Source organism: Calypte anna, chromosome 1 (assembly GCF_003957555.1).
Source record: "Calypte anna isolate BGI_N300 chromosome 1, bCalAnn1_v1.p, whole genome shotgun sequence".
In the NCBI taxonomy this organism is placed as follows: Eukaryota; Metazoa; Chordata; class Aves; order Apodiformes; family Trochilidae; genus Calypte; species Calypte anna.
Window position 1 is genome coordinate 26,060,232 of NC_044244.1, and position 23,020 is coordinate 26,083,251.

Below are 23,020 nucleotides of genomic sequence, written 5' to 3' on the forward strand. Positions count from 1 at the left end.
GCTGAAAGAAATTGGAAACAGTAAGTAAGATTTTATTTTAAGATGAAAGAGGGAAGGAAGGAAGGAAGGAAGGAAGGAAGGAAGGAAGGAAGGAAGGAAGGAAGGAAGGAAGGAAGGAAGGAAGGAAGGAAGGAAGGAAGGAAGGAAGGAAGGAAGGAAGGAAGGAAGGAAGGAAGGAAGGAAGGAAGGAAGGAAGGAAGGGAGGGAGGGAGGAAGGAAGGAAGGAAGGAAGGAAGGAAGGAAGGGAAGGAAGGAAGGAAGGAAGGAAGGAAGGAAGGAAGGAAGGAAGGAAGGAAGGAAGGAAGGAAGGAAGGAAGGAAGGAAGGAAGGAAGGAAGGAAGGAAGGAAGGAAGGAAGGAAGGAAGGAAGGAAGGAAGGAAGGAAGGAAGGAAGGAAGGAAGGAAGGAAGGAAGAAAGGAAGGAAGGAAGGAAGGAAGGAAGAAAGGAAGGAAGGAAGGAAGGAAGGAAGGAAGGAAGGAAGGAAGGAAGGAAGGAAGGAAGGGAAGGGGTTGAAGCTTGTATTAAATTTAAGATTTTTGAGTAGTAGCACTCTGGTGTAATTTAATTTATGTAATACAAGAATATTGACTCTGTTTTCTGTGGGTATCTCCTCTAACTTGGCTAATTTAGGCACTTTGAATAACTGTTAAGAGAGAGCATGGAGAATTCAGCTTCTAAACTTAGGTGCTGTGTATCACACCTCAGTTAGATGCCTCAGATATAGGTTTAGACAGATGGTGAAAAAACCCTCATTTGTGTCTATGTTAGTCAGTGGACCATTTGAAAACACACATACTAACAAACCACCAGAAAGTGAAATGGAGAACCAGGGGTCATGGAAAACCCTGCTGTCTCCAGCATTTTCATCTAAACAACAGGTGCTGTGATGACAGAAACTTAGAAGAAATATCCTTCCCTCACTGGACTATATAAAATTGATGGAAAGAAATTAGCAGTAAAGAGTTTCCAGATCAGGGTTTTGTCTCTTGGGGGTAACAAAATAGACTCTGAAAGGCACACTATAGCATTTCAGCAATTGGGTACCATGCTTTGCTAGGTTACTTGAGACATTACAAGTAATGTATTGTTTAGTTGTACCCATGTACACCATTAAAGCTGTTCCAGTGTGGCATAGAGTGAGCAAGTTGAGGTCATAATATGCCAGCTGGAGAATATTAGGGAAAAATGTTCCTTCAATTTCTGCTTAATGTTCTGATGAAATTAAAGAAGCCACTCTCTTTTACTGCAGATATGTTTACTTACACTCCTTTATAACAACCTTTCTCTGATTTACACAGGCTCCTGTAGTGTCTCTTGCTATTTCCCATTCTTTATTTCTCACAGACTTTTCAGGAAGGAGTTCTTTATTTTCATCATGTTTCTGTTGCAGGGGAAAAAAAAAAAAAAAAGAGAATGTAATTAACTGTAACAAGATGTTACTGTAGTTGTTTTGGGGTTTTATTTTTATAATGAAACTATGTTAGAAGGAAAAATTATATAAACACATAAGCCACACTTGGCAATGGCGTACATAAAAGTTGTATGGAGATGAAACCCTATAGGGTTCTTTTAGAGATAATTATTCCAATATGCAAATTAAAATTGTGCATTATTCATTTTTTGTCAAATAATTTTCACTTGCTTTGCTATTCTTATAATAAATATCTGCCAACAGGGTTTCCTCTTAACTCATCTAAGAAAGCCTGTGAAGAACACTCCATATTTAACTCTCTTTTAGATCACTGTGGCTTGAGAATACTTTTAATCTCTTTTCCATTTATAACTGTACTGCTTGACCTTTTTGCAGCAAGGTGTCTTGTATATAAAATGTCAAAGAGAGGATTATAGACATGGGACAAAGATATAGTTTAATTAAAAAAAATCCTATGAGACTGAAAAAGGTTACTGGCCCAGATCACAAATATTTAATGCCAGATTACTATTTATGATGTTAAAATAACAAAAAAGGGTTTATGGGTAACCTGTAATTGACCAACCTTTACAGGTGCATATGATAATATTAAGCTTCAAGTAATAACTTTCATATTAGCTTGGAAATTAGTTTAAAAAATTTAAGAAGCATCTCCTTGATGTTTTCTGTGTGTTACAGAACCATCTTTACAAAGTGAAATAGGTTAATGGTTTAAAGTCTGTTTATAATTCAAAACAGTGCCTAGGAAACAACAATAAAATGTGTGGGTTTGCAATGTATTCTTATGTTAGTTAGGGTTTTTTCTCTGATATTCAGGTATGGATAGAACCATAGTTTTAATACTGAATGAGTGGTTGAGAAAATCCAGTCTAAATTTGTTGCTGATTTTTTGCCAAAAAACAACGAATCCCAAAGATGAATGGTCCTTCCAGGATTCTCTGCTTATGTTCATACTGTGGGACAATTTGATGGGACAGTAATTTCTGAAGTTCAGAGACAAAGAAAATCCATACACAAGTACTCCTTGAAAGAACCCAATTTACCACATAATTTATGAATCAAAATGAATCCATGATGGCACTGACTGGATTTCAACTCAAGACTGGGTATTAACAGAACGAGCATTCTGCAGTGGAGAAACAGGGAAATTTGAATTTACATTTTTTTTTACATTTCAATAACAACAAGAGTGTCTTAAGTGGAGTAAAGACAAAGCTGGCAGAGAGGATAAGTACCTGGAGAGCATACTGTCCAAAACATGATGTAAGTATTTACTTAAATAGTAAACACCTTTTTGATGAAAGGATCTATTAATTTCTATCTTCTAGTTCTAAAGAGCTGATAAATTGAACAGCAGGTTTCCTAAATAAATCTACATGGTTACTGCCTGGTTGGAGAGCAGCACAGCCAATATTTCAGAAAAAAAAAAAATGTAGGTGAATACCTGAGGAAACTAGCCTGATCTGAAAGTTACACAAGACTATTAAAATAAATGGAGAGATGTTAACAATTAAAGAAATGTGAGAAAGCAGAAAATGTAACATGAGGCAATATGGATTTTCCAGGATCATCATGATAGAAAAGGCTGGTATGTTACTTTAGTAAGAGAAGAGATATAAACAAAGGAAATGCAATGGATCTCATTTATGAAGCTGTCACAAATTAAGCACTTTGCCATGTAGAAGTTGTTAGGTAAGAAGGTGAAGCATTAGCACCAAAGCAGTAAAGCAGTAAGGGAACTGGTTGGGATGGTCTTGGGTCATTGTTAACACAGACTCTTGAAAGGTGGGTTTGGAAAATGCTGCATATAAATTCCTCCAGGTTACACTGACACATCGCGTTTAATCTTCAACACAGAAAACCAGATTAACATAAATAAATTAAATGACCCAACATCTTCAAAGTGAATAATACAAGATATGAAGCCATTTGCTTGATGGTGACAGAAGCCCCTCCTTCATCCCACCTGGAGCCCACTGCAGCCTCCAATTCTGCTTCTCAGGGCTCCAGGCTGCCAAGTATTGTAGAGCAGAGACCTTCAGCATCTATCAGTGTGTCCATGTAAAATAGGTGTTAATTAGCACACAGATCTCAGCTGAGTTCCCTGACACTGTATTATCAAGTTACTGTCATTTCCTATGGGTCAATGAATATTGATTGAAACTGGGCAGTTTACACAGCACCTACCCTGTTTTTTGGTGGCAGGTTCTTCCATTTTTACAGGTTTAACTATTCCACATGCCATATGAACATGAAGCCTAATCCATCACTACAAAGCAGGGCATCTGGAGGCTGTGGCCCCTTTGTCCTTTCAACGATCTAACCCACACCACCTGTATGTCATACAAAGAAACAGACAAAGCAGAGGTTTGGTTTATTACTACAGGTATTCAGGTTTTCAGTCAGTGTAGGATGTTAGTGTTCAGTCAAAAGTCTGTCAGGCTGGATATGGAACTGCAAATAAATGTTGTGTTGCAGTTACATACAGAAATATTTGGTATGTTTGTAGTCTTTAATAAATATTTTGTGTAAGTAGAAATCACCACTATTACACCTATTACTATTTACTCCCATTTGATTGTAGAGCTATATTAAAACATATAAAATCTTCATTTTAAGCAAGCATACAACAGTCATAAAGCTTAGGCCTTCCTTCCTCCATACTCTGTCTTCTGAATGAAAATGTTTTCAAACCTGTTATGAAGAAGAAATTCATTTAGCATCACCAGCTACAGTGATCCTGGGGGTTGTATCTAATCCAGTCTATGCCACTATATTTGCACTTCAGATTTGTCATCTGTGGTGTTGTCACAATGTTACCATTGCCCATCCTGTGAGACATATGGGCTGCTCCTGTAAGCCTGGCAGGGACAGACCTCACGTTGACTTCACTCTATTCAGGCTCTAGCCTTTACTTTTGTCTACTGATCTGACAGGGAATAACAGAAAGGGCCATCTTGATCTGACATCATCCTTAGGCCCCATGTGTTTTCAGCTTTTGCCAGTTCCTGTTGAATTCTGATAGGGCATAGAGCAAGGGTTTCCCACAGTGTAGAGAGATATATCAGCAAAAGAAGATCCCAAATTTTTTTTATTTTTTTTCTCCTAGAATAGGGTTTATCAGACACAGGTCTGCAACTCCTTTCTCGGTGTGCAGAGAATGGCAATGATCTTTTCCTTCCATACTCACTTTTCCAATCCTTCTTTTAGTCCTTTTCAGTCCTTACTGTGCTGGGTATGAGTTTGAAAACATGGCTCTGCAAATATCCTAGAAAAAGAATTCGGTGAGGTGATGCCCATTTGAATCAGCAGGTGGCCTAAAAGACTGCTCTTATGAGATGTATGTTGTTCAAAAACTTCAGGAGGTGCCTTGAGCACTGTCCTCACGTAGCAGTGACACTTAGTCAGGATATATATATTACAGATCAACTAAACTAAAGGCTTGCTTCCAGTAAAAGCAGGAGTTGCCAGTCCCTCTCCCACCTACTCTGTTTTTTCCTGCCCTTGTCTCTGCTCTCAGCTGCTTGATCTTTTCCTCCTTTGCATCACTCTGGCACTCATCTGAGCACATGGTAAGGTGGGTCAATCTACTAACCTGGCAAAAAAGAAATTATTTTTTCTTTTTTCTTTTGCTTGGGGTTTTTGCTAGATTTGTTTTCTGCAGTTGTAGTGCCTTTAATTTGCCCCCCATGCCATCCACAGGGCATTGTCTTGGGCTGCTGGGCACCATGAGCTGGACTCGGCCCACAGTGTGAGTGTGAGGAGAGCAGGGGTGCACCAGAGACCAGAACTCTCCCAGGCAATGGGGAGCCAGTACCTTGGTTGCCACCACCCCCTAGTATGCAGCTAGAGGCAGAACTTTTGCAGTGTTTGACATGGCACTCAACTCAGCTTTTGTTTTCCTCTCCCCCTGAATTCCCCTTGAACTTGCTTGCTGATCCTTCCAGCTTTTCATTTCAGGAGAGGGTTGCTTGGCTGACAGTTGGCTATGCAGCATGCACACTTGAGGGAGGGTCATAAACATTCTGCCCTTCAGATCTTTCTGAGGTAGAGGAACTCTATGCCAGACCTTGGAACCACAGCATGAAACTTAGAGACCCAAGTGGCTCTAACTCCAGGGCAGGCAGGCACTCTCTGCAGTGTAAATTTTTGATCTGCAAACTTAGAAAATGAAAACATTTTCAGGCAGGTTCACATTTCCTGAGCAAAATTCATTTAAATTCTCAGGGCTGATCTTAAAGTGCAAGCAGACTCACTTAACTTGCTTTGTGCCTAGTAGCTATTGACAAAGATATTACTCACTGTTCTTGTCTTTCTTTTTTTCCAGAGAAACCTTCCTTATCTTCCTGTGTCTTTCGCAAGTACTATTTTCCATAATCCATCAGATTTCATATTATCAGATTGTTTGAAGATGTATGTTCAGATCTCTTTGCTTGCTTAGCAGTATGTAAACACTGGAGACCTCAGTTAGATTTATATGACAAAGGAAGTGACAGGATCTCTTTGATGATGCTGAGCAAGTAGTCAAAGATATTAGAATTCTGGAGCATGTAGGTTGAAATTAGTGGTTAGGATGTATCCTCTACTAGTGGCACAGTAGATACACAGGGTGATTTACCCCTATAGATCTTGTGTAAACCCAGGGGGGATCCTGAGGAGCCCTGTACAAATTTAAAATTTATGTCTATCAAGAATTTTGACCCAGATCCAAGAGATGCCCCAATTGTTCTGCAGGATTATGCCACATCATAGAAGTGACTCAAAATGGTGACTCATCAGGTGCTTTTCTTAGTGAGCAAAAGTCTAGCAGATTATATGTACAAATGCAATACAAAATAGATACAGATAGAATGTTACTAATAAATACAGAAATAATAAATACAGAAAGGACTGTGGAGTTTTTCGCAAGTTTAATTGTCCACTTGAATTTGTATCTATTTAAATAAACCATTTGGGAATAGAGACAGTTATGGTCTTCTTGCTGAAGATGACAATACAAATTGCCATGAGTTATCTGATCTGCAGTTCTGGCAGTGGAATAACTTCTACTGACGTGGGAATTGTATCTCTAGGCACTTTGTTTCTGACCATGTGAGAAAAACTGCACCATCTGCACATCACTACCTCAGTTCTCCTGGGTACTACAGGTTTACTGACAGCACTATTGCAGATAAGCAGCAAAACATCCAGAGTGCAGTATTATAATAAATTGCTATGTCCATACCTACTATTATTGCCATACAGCTGATACTGCTACTTTAGATTTATTCATCCAACTGTTTGCCTGGCATCTTCTGCCACTGTGGCAGGAGTTTTCTAATACCATAAGCAGTTGCTTTCTAAAAAAAACTGAAAACTTGAAATGTTTCTGTACTGCTTCCAAGCTATGATTTGAAACTCGTACGATCAGCTGCTCTTCAGGGCCACTGAAAACTCTTTTATGATGATTTGAAAGAGACAGAAATATATTTTTAAAGGTGAACAATTTATAGCCCCACAAAACCAATTTATCATAACAATACTTCCTTTTAGAAGTTTTCATTTTCTTTGAAATAAGCTTGAAAAACATCACTAGGAATCCCAGATCCTAGGTTTTGAAATACCAAGAGTCATGGAAAATGTAAGAAAAGGCAAAAGAATGACTCTTCCTTCTTGGTATGCTCTGAGCCCACCAGATTGCACTGCCTGTACAAAGAATCTTAGAAAGGGTCAGATTTGGCCAGCTGGGAATCCCTGCTATACCGTCCATATGTTTTAACAGGTGGAAGGGTTGCTCAGTTCATTGCTGTTCTGCTTGGAAGTGGGTTGTATTTGGAGAAGCCCAAAGGGTGCCCACTGGGCTGGACCAATTCCAGCATTCTAAAATTGCAACAGATAGGTTGAGACTGAGGCATTCAAAGTCAAGCTTTAACTCCTCTGCAGTGGAGAGAAACAGTTTCTTCAGGGGGCATGGAGAGCACTTCAACTAAGCCCCTGATCTCAATTTCTTTCTAGTAACTCTGCTGGAAACTCAGGGAGACAGCTTAATTGGTCCTCTTCTGCACTAGTGTAAATAATAATAAAATTAATTTCCCTGATTCATGCCCAATTCACTAAATAAAAGACATATGTAAGGGGGAGAGGAAGAGAGAGAAATGGAAATCAAGGTAATGCTGAGAAAATGTGTCAAATGAAGTCCTTGCAAACTCTCAAGTTCAACAACATGAAAAAAGCTCAGGAAACCTAACAAGCAAGAGAGCAAAAATGACCTCAGATTTATGAGAAGCCAAAGAGAAGAATAAAGCTTTGCATTTACATTACTGTTGTTTGTATTTCCTGTGGTTTTAGTTTGCTGTACTTATTAATATAAGTTTCTTGGAGCAAACAAGCATCATCAGTTTGCACCTCCATCTAAGACAGTCAACAACTGCCATGCAAAACTGAGGGGAGAGTTCACACTCCAAGCATCCGAGGAGAGCATTTCCAGGGGAGCATCTCAAGATTCATCACTGCTTCTCAGACTGAGAGGAAATGACAGGCAAATATTCACTGCCAGGTGAATAGCAACAAAAATCTTAATAAATGTGAACTTCCTTAGTCCCAGTTTATTTAGGAATTCATGGTTTTGTAAGGGACTTTTCCAACAAATCATAACAAACTTAAATACTTATAATATTGTTTAACCAAGGAAATTTAAGCTGTAGAGCAATGCTGTTACAGTTTTAACAGGGCTTATCAAAGAATCACAGAATGTCTTTGGTTGGAAGAGACCTTCAAAATCATCCAGTCCAACCTTTGACCAACACTGCAAGTTGACCACTAAACCATTTCCCCAAGGAGCAGGTCCACATGCTGTTTAAATACCTCCAGGGTTGATGACTCTACCACTTCCCTGGGAAGACTATTCCAAGTCTGCCAACACTTTCAGAGCAAGGGCTTCAATAATTCATTATTTCATATGAATATAAATTCATAAAAAAATGAATTTATGGCATTCTTTATAAAAGAGAATTCCATTTTTAACCAGAAAATGGAATACATTACCTTTCTTAGCACATTTTCCAGCAGCTTCAAAAAAGTCTGGCAGAATTCTAAATTGCTGATGATGCCATTATGCACATCTTTCTTGAAGGAAATTTCAAAATTCTGAAAGCTTTGATGCAAAACCTGGCCTGTAGGAACTCTGCCCCAAAATGAAGAAAATAGGAAAATCTCTGTCTGTAGTGACTGATTTTTCCCTCCCTTGAAGAAAATATGGCACCTGGCTGCCTTGATGGTTGTAGATCCATCAGGATATGTAAACTTGGAGCAATCATAAAAAGAAATCAGGGACAATTTCTGAGCATTTGAGCTGCTTCTGTGTCTTTCTGGGCTTTTGGATTCTTGCAGCACATTAAGAACTTGAGAAGCTCTGGCCTCCAGTTGGACAGATGGTAAATAAAGCTCCTCAGAGCTATATAGGAATATCACTGCTGTCTATGCATCCCCCTTGTAATCCTTGTTCTCCTTAGGCAAATATCTCACTACCTTTCTCTAGTCCCCAGTGACCTCCAAAACAAACTTATAGGAAACAAAGCAGGTTTTAGATGGAAACTCTGATGCTATTTCTAAAGAGGTTTGCCCAGAAATGTGTTTCTGCCTAACCATTTTAGTTTGAAAGCAATTTTCCAGGAAGAAGAAAATCCTGAAAGTATTAACCAGATCTCTTCAGACTTATGACACTAGTTAGTTAGACTCCACTGAAACGATGACTGTGCAGTCAGGGATAAAAATAAAACCCTGGTTCATATTTCATTCATGCTCACAGAGCAAGATTCAGGATATGCTGCGTAAGCAGTGTTTGACCACTAAAACTGACTCTTGTTATTTTTTTATGAGCTACTCCATTGATAATTAACATGACTAATAAATGAATGTTAGAAGCTGCAGTTCTTTAGGTCCAGGCTAATGCTCCTAAGTTATAAGTGGTTTTAGTCTAAGAATCTTTTTTGTTCCTTTTAACCTCTAGAGAACAGGAAGAACTGTTCCAGTTCCAATAATGTGTGATATTATCTGATTCCCAGAATAACTTTTAACAAGCTGTTCTACCAGACCTAGTGTAGACATTAAGTATGTTTATTCTGTTGATATACTTTGCTGCTGGATTGTAATCAGGTGTTCATGCTGGTTTCATTAGTTTTTTTGGCAGTCATTTACGCAGATGATTATAAACTGTAGCCAATTCACTTGCAGGGTCTAGCAGCAGTGGCTGGCATTTATTTTTAGGGGCTTATATTACTCTTGCCAGGGGTACAGAAAACACAGTTGTGCACCATTGCTCATGCAGCTCAAGGATGTCCTAACAAGTCCTTTAGGGTTATCTTTTGCTATTGTCTCCTTCTCAGCATATCTGACCTGCAATAAAAAAATTTGGAACACTGTGAATTGCTGTTCATGATGTACAATCATAGTATCAGACTGGCATTTGAGTGCCCATGTTAGCAATGATGAAGAGGTACATTTCTCTCAAAACAAATGGCTACTGGAACTTCCAGCTCTGGTCAAGCCAGTATGCAGGCATTAACCCCCAGAGCAGTGGAGGGTGGGTTTAAGGTGTTCCCACCATGGTGTGTGTTAGAAAACAGAGCCTCTAGGTTTGAGGCTCTTGTTGCTTTTCAGACTGTCTCCTCTGATTGCCTATACAGAGAGAAAGCTTCTGAGCAGAGAGAGCTCAGGCTTTGCTTCCATAGCACCCAGTAACAGCATGGGCTGAAGGGCTCAGTTGAAACTCCAAAGTGTGTATGATAAATAAACTAAAGAGTTGTTCGGAATTTTTTTCCTTGGTAATACCCAGAGGAGATGTAGAGAGATGGGATGCACATGCTATTAGCCTAAACATTAAAATGCTCCCCATCCCAATGCAGACATTCAGAAAGTCAGACTGCCTCCTGGCCAGGTGGTTACCAGTCAGGCAGAAGAAGTTGGAACAAGCTGTTTCTTTATCTTTCTGAGGCCTCCACATCATAGTTTAAATCATAATGGTATCTTTCATTTAAGTCCATGAATTGCTAAGTGGAGAGTACTGAAGAGTTACCATATGTACTGTCCTCAGGAGATGACCATACCATGTTCATGTATTTCATGTTGTGTTCCTAGGGCAGAATTTGGTAACCCTGTCTTCATACCAGAAAGGAGGGCAGTTGTAACAGTCTGTTCTCCAGATTAATTATAGAGACCACTTAAAAAAAAAAAAAAAAAAAAAAAGCACCAAAACTCATCTAAAGAAGTTCTTGCTTTTTATGTAGGAATGGCTGACATCAACACAGTCTCTGTGCCACACATCTTTCTTTCTGCTTAGTATTTGACATCAGATACCTCATTGACCACTTCCATCAGTTAATTTCTTTTGGAGAAGAAATAACTGAACATTTCCCATGAAAAGTCCTTGCCATGGAAACTGCTTGTTGCTCAGCTTACAGACCCTTAGCCTGGGCAAAGAGCCAAAGAAGAAAGAAAGATAGCACTAGGATGGTTTGGTTTGTGTTGTTTTTTGATCGTGGGTACTCTAGAGTTTCAATAGCTGCAAAAGTTGTAAAGAGTACAAGGGCCTGTGTGATAATAAAAACCAAAATTGAAAGCCTAATTTTAGAGACTGCTTGGAGTTCACTTCAGGACAAAAAAGAGCTGGAAATCACTCTACAACAACAAATGTTGTGTGATTGCATCAGTTGCATAAAGGCTTTTAAGCGTAAATCTCTTTGAAGATTTTCTATATGGGGAAAATGTCAATTGGGAGGATCTGGGTGTCATGGACCCTGTGGAATGTAGTCATGGACTTTGTTTGGTGAGCTGGATGGCTTCCCAGCTATCAGCTATAACACTATGGCCTCAGACAAGAAATGAAAGAAAGAAGCTGCTATATTTGGTATAAGCCAAATGTAATCTGAGCCTTTTTTAGCAGTAAGGGAGTCTTTCCAGGGGTGATTTCTGTGGCTCTCAGACAAATAACAGGCTTGAGATTCACCCAGAAGTTTTTACCTCTGAGGTTCTCATCCTCCAGGTCAGCCAAGATTTTAAAAATTGAGCTGACAGATAGGCTTGAATAACTGTCTCTTCCAACAGCAGATGGGCCCTTGGGCAACCAGTTCTCTGGCAGCAAAGAAGGATATACAAATTCTAGCTCAGTAATTCTTAGATAAGCACAGGCTGCAGTAATTATCACTGGAGATTCTGGAGGAACTAAAAGAAAGGACCTTAATTTAGGACAGTTTTAAAGAGATACCAGATCTCCAAAATAAATTAAGGATGTGTTTAATTTTTATTCCTTTTCACTGAAATAACCTGCATATTTTGTATCCATTGCACTGTGTATGTACACTCCTCTACTAGAATTTTTATGTTCTATTTGATTCTCAAATCTTCTTACCAATGATCTCTAAGGACCAATGAAGAATGAGGTATTAGAATATAACCTAATATCCTATATATAACCTAATACGAGGTTAGGATATAACCTAATAGTGTATGGGACACTTTTCATATTAAACACAGAATTTCTACACTTTCAAGGCAGGAAATAACACAGCTTAGAAAACAATTTTACATGCAGTATACCTTAAGGTTTGGTTGTTATATATCAGTATCTACCAGCAAAGCCAATGGAGTTACTCCAGTTAGCACTTGTTAGGTTTTGCTTTTAAATTTAGTATTTCTTCTTTAAGCATTACATGCATTTTACATCATGGTTCAGCAGCCTGTGTAACTTCTGTCACTCATGGCCCCATGTGCCATCTAGTGGAAAAGGTCAACCTTAAAATATACTGTCAATCAGAGCTAGGAGGGTATACAGTAGAAAATAAAAAGGAAAAAATACTAAGGAAAAAGGAACTCTATCTGAAAAGCAGCACATTTCTAAGTGTAGATATATGATAAGTCAGCGGAGAAGGCTAATATTTGACAATTTAAAATTAATAGGAAAAGTATTTTCAGCATAAACAAACACCTTTGAATCTTTAACTTCATAGAAAGCAATGCTGTCTGAGAAATGGAAAAACTTTCTATTTTAACTCTTGTCATAAGTCTTGACTCTATAAAGGTTATCTGGAGAAGGTCAAGGATACAAAGATAAAAATAGAAAAGAAAAATGTAGGTGGAACACAAAATTTGAATTGTGGAAGGAAGCTTGAAGGAAGTAGTAAATGCAGTTCTTAGAAGCAATGTCAATTTGACTATTGTTTAAAATAAAAATGTAAAATAAAGTGATGAAATAAAATGTAGGAAATTACACTAACAATGCTTTAAAAAATATTTGGTTCCACGTGTTTTCTTTTTTCTTCCATTTTTGTTGCTTCTCTCCAACTTGTCTGCTCTAGATTTTTTTTTTTGTGTTTGTTTCTTTTTTTTTTTATTGATTTAGAATACACCTCCTACATCTTCTTCCCAATATACTCTCTGTGTTTTAGTCTCAATCTCTTACAGTTTAGGGTAAAACTGATTGCAGAACTGTTTACCTGTATCATCTATCAAGTAATTCTTACAGAAATAATCTTCAGTGACCAAACAGTAATCTTCTGAACCAATTTTGCTTTGACACTGAAGTTCTATCAGCAATTCACAGCACACTGGAAACACGTGAGATACTAGGAGGTCCAGGCAAGTCTTCTTCATGGAGCCAGAACATGGCAGCAGTGCCCTTAGCACCACATGGTGGGAGGAAAGTTTTACTCCCAGCTAAACTTTTATTCTGGGACCAGGAAGGCAAAAAAAATGTTGCTGCTGAAAGAAGAGTAAACTAAGATCTCCCAAAAATGAAATCTCAGAAAAGATCCTGCTGTGTCAAAGTTCAGGACGTTCTCTGTGCCCTGGCATGCTTGAGCCTTAGACCTAAGCTTTTGGCACAGAGGAATATATTTGTGGAATTAGTGGAATCAGCCCCATAAAAGATACAATTTTTTCCTTCCTATTTAACACTCTCAAGCCATTTGAGTGACTCAGAGAAAAAAAAAAAAACAAATTATCAAGAAAACAAATGTGGGCCTTGACTCATTTCCCACTTTTAACACCCAGTGTATTCACTCTGTGGGCTGCTGCTGCTGCAACTTGAGTTTTGGTCTGTTTTGGTACTTTTAACATGCTACAAATGTTGACCGGGAAAATGTCAGAAAAGACAGAAAAAGTGATAGCAAATTTTATATCAGCAAATTCTGTGAGAATTCTGTGAGATAAAGAATCTGTACTCCCCAGTCTAAATAGCATATCCCCATCAAGTAAGACTCAGCATCACTGAGAATCATGGAATAATTTGGGTCAGGAGGGGCCTCAAAAAGTCATCTTGTCCAACCCCCTGCAGGAAGCAGGGACACCCTCAACTGGGTGTTGAGGGTGCTCAGAGCCTCATCAAGCCTCACCTTGGGTATCTCCAGGGATGGGACTTCACCTACCTCCCTGGGCAACCTGTCCCATTTTTCCACTACCTTCATGATAAAGGAAAGAGATGTGGGAACATTCCCCAAACACTTTCATAGTGGAGTGTCAGTCAGCTGAAAGGCAGGACTTGCTGACCCCCCCTCTTCTTGTTTCTTTCATAATAGGTCTCTGGCTAGAAAAAGATGTATTGGCATGTCTTCATCCACTAACATCAGACAGACATTTGCAGAACAACCTGGAATTACATGTCTTAGCCTTCTAATACAAGACAGGGTTTCAATCAGCAAAGAATATAATAACAAGAATAAACATCTCTGAAAGAAACACAACATTATTGGAAAGCCTAGAACTTCAATTGTTAAGCAGTTCTCTATATTCTTGAGCCCTGTTACTCACTCTCTCAAGACTGTACTTCAAACCAGGGAACTGTGCACAGACATGGCAAACGTAATCCTGAGCTGTGGGGATTCAGTGCATGTCTGTGTGCTGGAACCCACTGGAGGAGCTGAATGATGAGGGAGTTACTGTGCAGTTAACCTACCTAAGAGTGTGTAACACATTAGGTGGTGAAAGTCAGGGAGACAAATCTTGCTCTCAACAAGGTGCTCGTGAGTATGTTTTCTCCTTTATTTATATAGACAGATAAATATATCACACTTGTAGAGCTTTTACATGGTATTCAAAAAGTGTGTTCCCAAAAAAAGATGCCCATAAAATATGGTGTATTCCTTTCTCCATATAAAGCACTGTTACATCATGCTAATTTTTAATCCTAATATCAGAGAGAATATAACTTTACAACTGCCCGTGCTCAAGAGAATGGGAAAGATGCTAACCCATCCTGGAACCAAGAAAAAGCATGAAATAAATCAGAAATATAACTGGATTAATTTAGGCTACAGTAATTAAAAGACAAAGTGCATGAATATTAGGTTATAAAATTATTGATGTGAATTTATTAAAACACACTTCAGCAGTCAGAGTAGAATAAAAGCTAATTTGCAACTGGTTGTAATGGGTTTGGAATCAGCTTTAGTATTAGAAGAAAGTTCAAATACAGTAGGAAGGAAATGTAATACATTAAAACAGTGACTCAGGGGGCTGATTGGGATAATGAAATGCATTTCAATGAATTGTGATGGGCAAAGTATTATTACAGCAGAGCTTATAAACAAGAGAGGAATAGATGAAATTTGCAACAATGGCACTCTATTGTCACAGTGACTTTTATTACTATAGAAATTATTTCAGAGTGAAAGGTACTGTACTTAGTGTTCTAATAACTAATTTAAAGTGACTCTATTGTACCAAGCTTTGTTGTTTATTAGCATCCAAAGTATAAATTCTGTGACTACTCCTTGACAGAACTGGTAATGCTGTGAGACTCTTTTGCCTGCTAAGACCACAGAGCAGACATTCTGCATATCTATTAATATGAAATCCAGAGAGGCTGTGAAGTTTGCTTTTTTGCCTGCTCTATGGGGGCCTCCTGTGGCCTGAATTAGATGGCTCCTTCTTGCACAGCAGGCAAAAAAACCTCAACTTATCATTTGCGAAAACACCATGGTTAATGCCAGGATCAGAGAGCAGTGGTTTGCTCCTTGTGTGTTTTGAAACATTGCAAGTCAGATTTTATTAACTTTTTATGTATATATTATTAGCTTTATGCAAATAGTTGCTTTCTGGTTGGAATGTTAATCATTTCATAAAACCCAAAGTTGGCTTGTCTCACAATAGTAATTCAAAACTCCAGATTTAGAACTTGTACAATTTTTTTAATAGATTCTTCTCCACTCAACCATATAATCAAAAGTTATTAGGAACTCAGGAACATGAAGCAATGATATAATTTATTTATTTTCCCAACTCTGTGTTCATGTTACCACATTCCTTTAGTCTTAAATACTTTCAGTTTGAAAGCAAAACTGTGGATCTTTTCAGGTTTTGGAAGACTGGTTAAGAATTTCTGTGAATGGTGATGAATAGGGTAGGTGAGAAGATGAAAGGTCATCTAGCCTTTAAACATACCTAAGAAAGCATTAAAATAACCTTGCATCTAATAAAGCATAAGGTTTCAACAATGGTTTGATTAATTGAATGCTATCAATTTGTACCACTTTTGCCACCACCTTTTTTTTGGGGGGTCCTTTGACTGTGTTTTGGATGGGATTAAGTATGCACAGGGTTATCCTTTGTTAGCACAGAGGATGTTTTGGACTTTACCACAGTATAAGAATATGCTTCCATTCTGATCTCAGCCTATCTGATTTAAGATATGTCTTTGTCAGTCTCCCACTCAATGACAATTATTTCTGGTTCTTTTCTAAGAGACATACTCCTTATTTGTGCCAATTACACTGCTTGTGTGATCTGGGAAATCATATAGTTTTAAAAAATACATCCTCTTACTATTTTTTGAGAAAGGCTCATGCACAGATTTGGTGGATGGTGCAGCCTCAACAATGAAGGGGACCAACCAAGGACCAGTAATATCAGGAGACAAGGAATGAGCACCTCAAAGATGAAGAGGAAACTCTTAAATCACATCTGTTGATGTAAGTGGCTTCTCATTCAGTAGGCCTAGTCTGCAGTTCATAAATGTGTGTCTTTCACAAGTTATAAATATCTGGCCCCACAACATGATTAGTAACACCTAATGGCAGCTTGTATTTTACCTGGGCAGCCTGTGAAACATGCTGAGATCATGCCCTTTGTAAGACATTTGTATCATATGTCTCTTTAGTCTTTCTCACATCTGTTGAGGGCATGTAACAAAAAGGGAGCATGAGCACTGGAGAAAGAGCACAAGCTTCACAGTAGGGACCATTCTGACTTCCAGCAAAATAAATCATATTACATGAGGCAAACACGAAGCAAATGAAAGTACCACTTGGAATGTTAATATGAATAAAGAACTGTTTGCATCCATTCTGGTAGCAGGCATTTCCACATTGGGCAAACAAATCAAGGGAGAAACAAGCAGCACAGTACCAGATGTGACAGGCCACAAAAGGCTACATGCTGTATTGAACTAGCCCAGAGTCCATAACTAAGGTTAGTATTAGTCAATAATAGGCAGTGCTTTCCCCATATGGAGTGAAGGAAAAAATCTTGTTCCTGCTCAAGAAATATTATTTGAATTGTGTGTGCATATGTCAGAGCAAGGGTCATCCATTTCTCAGCTAGAAGCAGCCTTTGGAAGGTAGCAGACTCACACAGCAGGTAGCAGGTTTCAGCAATCACCATGCATCATGTGGGACTGGCTGTCAGTGGAGTGCAGGAATGCAGGAGAAACAAGCATTCAGGAAGGTCAGTTTGCTGCCTGCTCACTGTCTCTCTCCCACCCCCCAAAGCCTTCTCTGCTGCCTCTTCAAGCACTACATAGTGAATGGGCCAGAGCAAACCAGTGTAGTTCAAATGAGTTCAATAAACACAACTGGCCAAACAAATGAAGGTTGTTGAGCAATCTTATGTTCCTCTAAGGCAAAGCTTCTCAATACAATCAAAATAGGCTTCTGTCTTTTAAATCTACTTGATATATGCTCTAAGCAAGAAGGAGCTTGCTGTGTATTGGGAGTATCTCTAGTGCTCACAGAAGTAGAATTGTATGGATTCAGTCTTTCATCTTGATAAACAGGTCTGCACTATGTACTGTGCTCTGAGTTAATGTATTTCTCAACACTTACTGGAGAGGAGTGATAGTTGTGAATGCAGGCTATCAGTAACTCAGATAAAGCAGTTCTGTAGATGTACAGGAGAAATCACAGCAAGCAGCCCCACTAACACTACCTAAGTGCCTACTGGCTCCAACTATGAGCCAAAGACCCCTGCTGACAGAAGACATCCCACCTAGTGCCAGGTAATACCAGCTGTGTAACACGGCTGTGTTGTTGCCTCTCTACTGTCTCCAGTAATGGCATGACTTTGAACAGGGGACAAAGAGATTTCAAGGGGGCTAATGCAGAGATCTCTGCCCATGTAGGATGTCTGGATCTCTCCCTAGCTATTTCCCCATTGGAGATCTGCTTCTTCACAGCTCACTGCCTCATTCTTCACTCTGTGGAACTCCATGATGCCCTTTCATTCCATATCTGATCCAGTATTTACTAAGGAAAGGTTTCACCAAAGATGGAACCTAATCTTTCTTCATTCCCACTCTTTTCCCATTATTAGAGATACCCTGTAGATACTGCCACCTCACTCTAAGATGAGTAGAAGATTTAGTAGCATGAGAACATTAGGTGAAGAGGGCCAGAGCATTCCACAGTGTTGCAAATATGATAATGTTTAAGCAGCTTTAATTTCAGTATTGTCAATGTGTCGCCATTGCTTAGAGCTGTAACAATACCATGATAACAATATATTGCCTGTCATTAGAACAAACAGTGCAAAAAACCACCTTTGCAATACAGCGTCATAAGCTAAGTGTCATTTCACAGCATGGTGACATATGAACTAAATGTCATCTGTTCTTTATAGAACCACAGAATGGTTTGGGTTGGAAAAGACCTTAAAGATCATCTAGTTCCAACCCCCCTGCATGGGCAGGGACACCTCCCACTAGACCAGGCTGCCCAAAGCCCCATCCAGACTGGCCCTCAACACTTCCATGGAGGGGGCATCCACAGCAACCTGTGTCAGTGTCTCACCATACTCCCAAAAAAGTTTCTTCCTAATGTCTAACCTAAATCGTGTCTCTTCCAATTTGAAACCATCCCCCACTGACCTGTCACTACACACCCTTATAAAAAGTTCCTCTCTAGCTTTCCTGTATGCCCCCGGCAGATACCAGAAGGCTGCTATAAGGTCTTTGTACCTTATGTAAGATATATGCTTGATTCTAAAAAAGCACAGAGATAGGCTGTTCAATAACAAGAAAATGCATTCTGCTAACAGAGAGAGAAGCAGTGGGGAAGGAGTTTTTTAAATAGGTGAATTACTTAAAGCATATAGCACCAATGACTCCACAGATGCTTGGAAAAAGACTTCTAAAACTTTTAGACCATCCTGTAAATTCACCAACCGTGAAAAAATTCCCACTTGCCCAACCACTGCTAACGCCTAGCACACTTACACTGAAGCCGAGTACTTGTAATAGTCGTGAAAGAGCATGGAGTAACCAGGAGTTCCCAGGTTCCCAGGGCACACACCGCGGCCCTGGCCACCTCCCGCCTTTCGCAGAGGCCCCTTCGCGGGCACCCCGGCTGCGCCTCTGCCGCGCCGCCCGCAGAGGGCGCCGGAAGACAGGAGCAGCGGCGGCTGCCGCGGGGCGGGCACCCCGGCCCCTCCCCGGCGCTCGGAGGCACCTCCCTGCCTCCCCCAGCTCTTCAGCGCCTCCAGCCCCCGCTGCCCCCTGCCTCCCCAGAGGGGCCATCACCCCGGCAGCTCCCCCGTGCCCGCCAGCTCTCTCCTCCCACGCCGCCTTCCCCCCAAAGCTCCATCTCCATCCAGCAGCTCCTTCCTCCTCCCCTCGGCAACTCCCCGTCCTACCCGCCTCCCCCCCTTCTTCCGGGCAGACCCCTCCCTGAGCGTCTCCCCCGCGACGCTGGCTATCCCCTCGGCACCTTCCATCCCCCGCTGCTTCCATCCCCCGCCCCCTGCCAGCTCTACCACCCCCCCCCCCGCCTCGGCAGCTCCCTCCCGCGGCAGCTCCGTCCTTCCCCCGGTAGCTCCCCTCTCCCGGCAGCTCCCCCCCCCTCCGCCGCTCGGTGCCGGGGATGCTGGCACCTCCCGCTGGTGTGATGCTGTGCGGAGCTGACACGCTGATGTGCAGCCTACGAGGCTTGAGGAAGCAGCGGCTGGGAATGCCGGGGGTAAAATCCCAGCGAGGCTTAAGATGTGGCCTCCATGCTTGCTAAAGAAAAAAAAAAACAAAAAAACCCCAAGAAAATAATAAAAAAACTGTAAGAATGTGTTAAATGAGTGGTGAAAGTCATTCTGTACACGGCTGAATCTCTAGCTAAAAAGGCAAACATAGAATCGCGGTGTCAGTAACAGGGAATACTTTTCTTAAACAGCTCAGGGTAAAGGAAATGAGAGTGATGCACTTGTAAAATGAGGTAATAGAACACTATGTGTGGGGTTTTTTGTTTTGTTTTTGTTTTTTTTTTCTTTAAGCTTCTGAAAACCTTCAAAACTAATTGCTTTCTGTGGGGTGGTAATTATGTGCACTCATCAAAGACCTCTTGATATACTTCCGTGTCAGAGCTATTCACCAAAAAAACCAACACCAGAGAAAATGGCCACCATAGCAAGTACATCTCTCCCAAATATTGTTTTGGTTTGTTTTTTTGTTTGTTTGTTTTTTGTTTAGTTTGTTTGTTTGGGGTTTGTTTTTTTTTTTCCTTAATGATGCAGAGTGGTCCTTTTTCCCAGCTGCTGGTCAAAGTAACCAAGCATAAGGGGGTTTGATTTAACATCTCAGCCAAAAGCTGGCACTTAAACAGCAGTCTAAGTTGGCAAAAGTGTTAAAATGAAAGCTTCAGTGCTTTCCAGAAACAGGAGAGGTTTAAGCAAATTAAAGTTAAATATGTCCGTAAGGGCTTTAATGTATTTAAAACCAGGGATGCACAGAAATGTCATCTCTGCACTTGCACCTTCATCTTGATGAGAGGATTTTTGTCTTGAGAGGACTAGTACCAGTTGAGTTAGGTACCTTGCAGACCAGATCTGATAAGAACATTTCATACTTGTATAAGTAGACCTCATGTAATTTTCTTCCCACAAATATGACAGCAATACCACAAATGAAAGAAAATTTTTCTTTCTGTTTAGTCAAAACGTTAATGGAACCATTCTGAACATGAGAAAGAAGGACACCAGGACAACCTGAGATCATAGAATCATAGAATCATAGAATTAGCCGGGTTGGAAGGGACCTCAGAGATCATCTAGTCCAACCCTTGACCCACCGGAGCAGTTGCTAGACCATGGCACTGAGTGCCACATCCAGTCTTTTTTTAAATGTTTCCAGGGACGGAGAATCTACCACCTCACCGGGCAGTCCATTCCATAGCCTAATCACCCTCTCCGTGAAGAAATTCTTTCTAATATCTAACCTAAACCTCCCCTGGCACAACTTAAGACTGTGTCCTCTTGTCTTGTTGAAGGTCGTCTGTGAAAAGAGTCCAGTTCCCACCTCGCCACAGCCTCCTTTCAGGTAGTTGTAGACAGCAATGAGGTCTCCCCTGAGCCTCCTCTTCTTCAGGCTGAACAGCCCCAGCTCTCTCAGCCTCTCCTCATAGGGCCTGTGCTCGAGTCCCTTCACCAGACTGGTTGCCCTCCTTTGGACCTGTTCCAGGACCTCTACATCCTTCTTAAACTGAGGGGCCCAGAACTGGACACAGTACTCGAGGTGTGGCCTAACCAGCGCTGAGTACAGGGGAAGAATCACCTCCCTGGACCTGCTGGTGACGCTGTTTTTGATACAGGCCAGGATGCCATTGGCCTTCTTGGCCACCTGGGCACACTGCTGGCTCATGTTCAGTTTCTTGTCAATGCAAAGCAGATTCCCTGCTTTATCCTGGAGAGTCAAAAATATGTCAATGGTGTTTTTCTCCATCATTATGTGATTATGTAAGCTGATTATTATAGAGGCAGGGTGAAAAATTGACAGCTTTCCAGAATGAATTTTCTATGAAAAGTTGTTAGATGCAGTTCTGACAGGTTTTCAGCATCATTCTGTTTTTGTGAAACAAGAAAAAGAATCATCTGTTTTTAAAGATGTGCATCAGAATCAAGGGAGGAGAACTAGAGAACATACAAAGACATTAACTTGATGCAAGTCAACAGATAGGAACTATACAGATATAAATTTTGAGTGGAGTTGCATGAGATAAGGATGGTGCTTGGCATCTCTAGGAAAGAGGAACAAGTACTGTTGGGTGTACTATGGTCACCTCCCTAGTCCATCTCTATTCCTCTAAACTGCAATAAGTTGGTGTATGCTAGAGGGATTTGCTGTGGGAGGAGACATTTCTTCCTCTCTAGTAGCAAATGACACCTTTGAAAAAATGGGTAATTAATCAAGGCTTTATAGCTCTGCTCCTATATCATAATAAGACTGAGTGATGGCAGGGTGTATTCTGATGGTGACTGATAGAAGACATTAATTCCTGACCTGGATGTATTAGGAAATTTTGGTGTGCTGTGTTTGATGGTTTATTGAGAAAGCCTGTCACACATCACCTAATGAAAAGTTTAAAAAACAGCTCCATAGAATAAAAGAATTCTATATATCTAGCCAAATAAGTTGAATTATAGAGAAGATCAAGATCTAAAATAAGACTTTTTTCTTGGCTCTTGAGAGTGATGTAAGATATAGTGATCTGTTTAAATAACATGTGACACTTTTCCAGACTTAATAACTGAGAGGCATAAATCATGAATATTTGCTAATCTTCCAGTAATTAATGGCATTCTAGAATGCAGGCCTTGCAGAAACATTTACTGGAAAAATGTAGTAATATTTTAAATTTAAAATTTGGTAGGATGAGAATACAGATCTGAAAAACTGGCATGAAGAATGAAAGGGGAAAGTAACAGGGTGAAGAAAGTTTATAACACCATAATAGTCCTAAAATTAGGACAAGTAAGATGTAAAGAAAAACAGGTAGCACTGCAGACATAAGATGAATTGGAAGAGGTTCACCATGAAGAAATGGGAGCTTTTCAAGTAACAGGCACCAAAAACATACACAAGTTTAGCAGCCAACATCAACATCATGAATTTGTACTAGGAATGTATAGCAAAAATAACAGTAGCATAAAGTATTTTCCTATTGCCAGATCTGATGAGCAAATAGGAACTCCAGCTGCACCAGATGCAGCTTCCAAGTAGTCTACAAACATGACATATGGTCTACAGCATGGCGATTTGTGCTCTAATACTATGGATGCCCCCCACTGTACCTAAGTATGTAGGGCATATGTTAGATTACATTACTTAATTGTGCATTACCTTACATCTCTTGACATTAATTTACAAACTTCTGATAATTTTTTTTTTAATTTAAAGGACAAGACTTTCTGTGCAATCACATTCAGATTCCAACTGAACATCAAACTGAATCAAATCAACATTGCAAACCTGATGTTGTTTTTAATATGCATGGAAGTTCGTTGGTTTTGGCTCTTGTGTTTTACTGGGACCTTCTTCTAGGACAGGGTGGAAATGTTTCACTGGAATTAATAGAAGATTTTTAG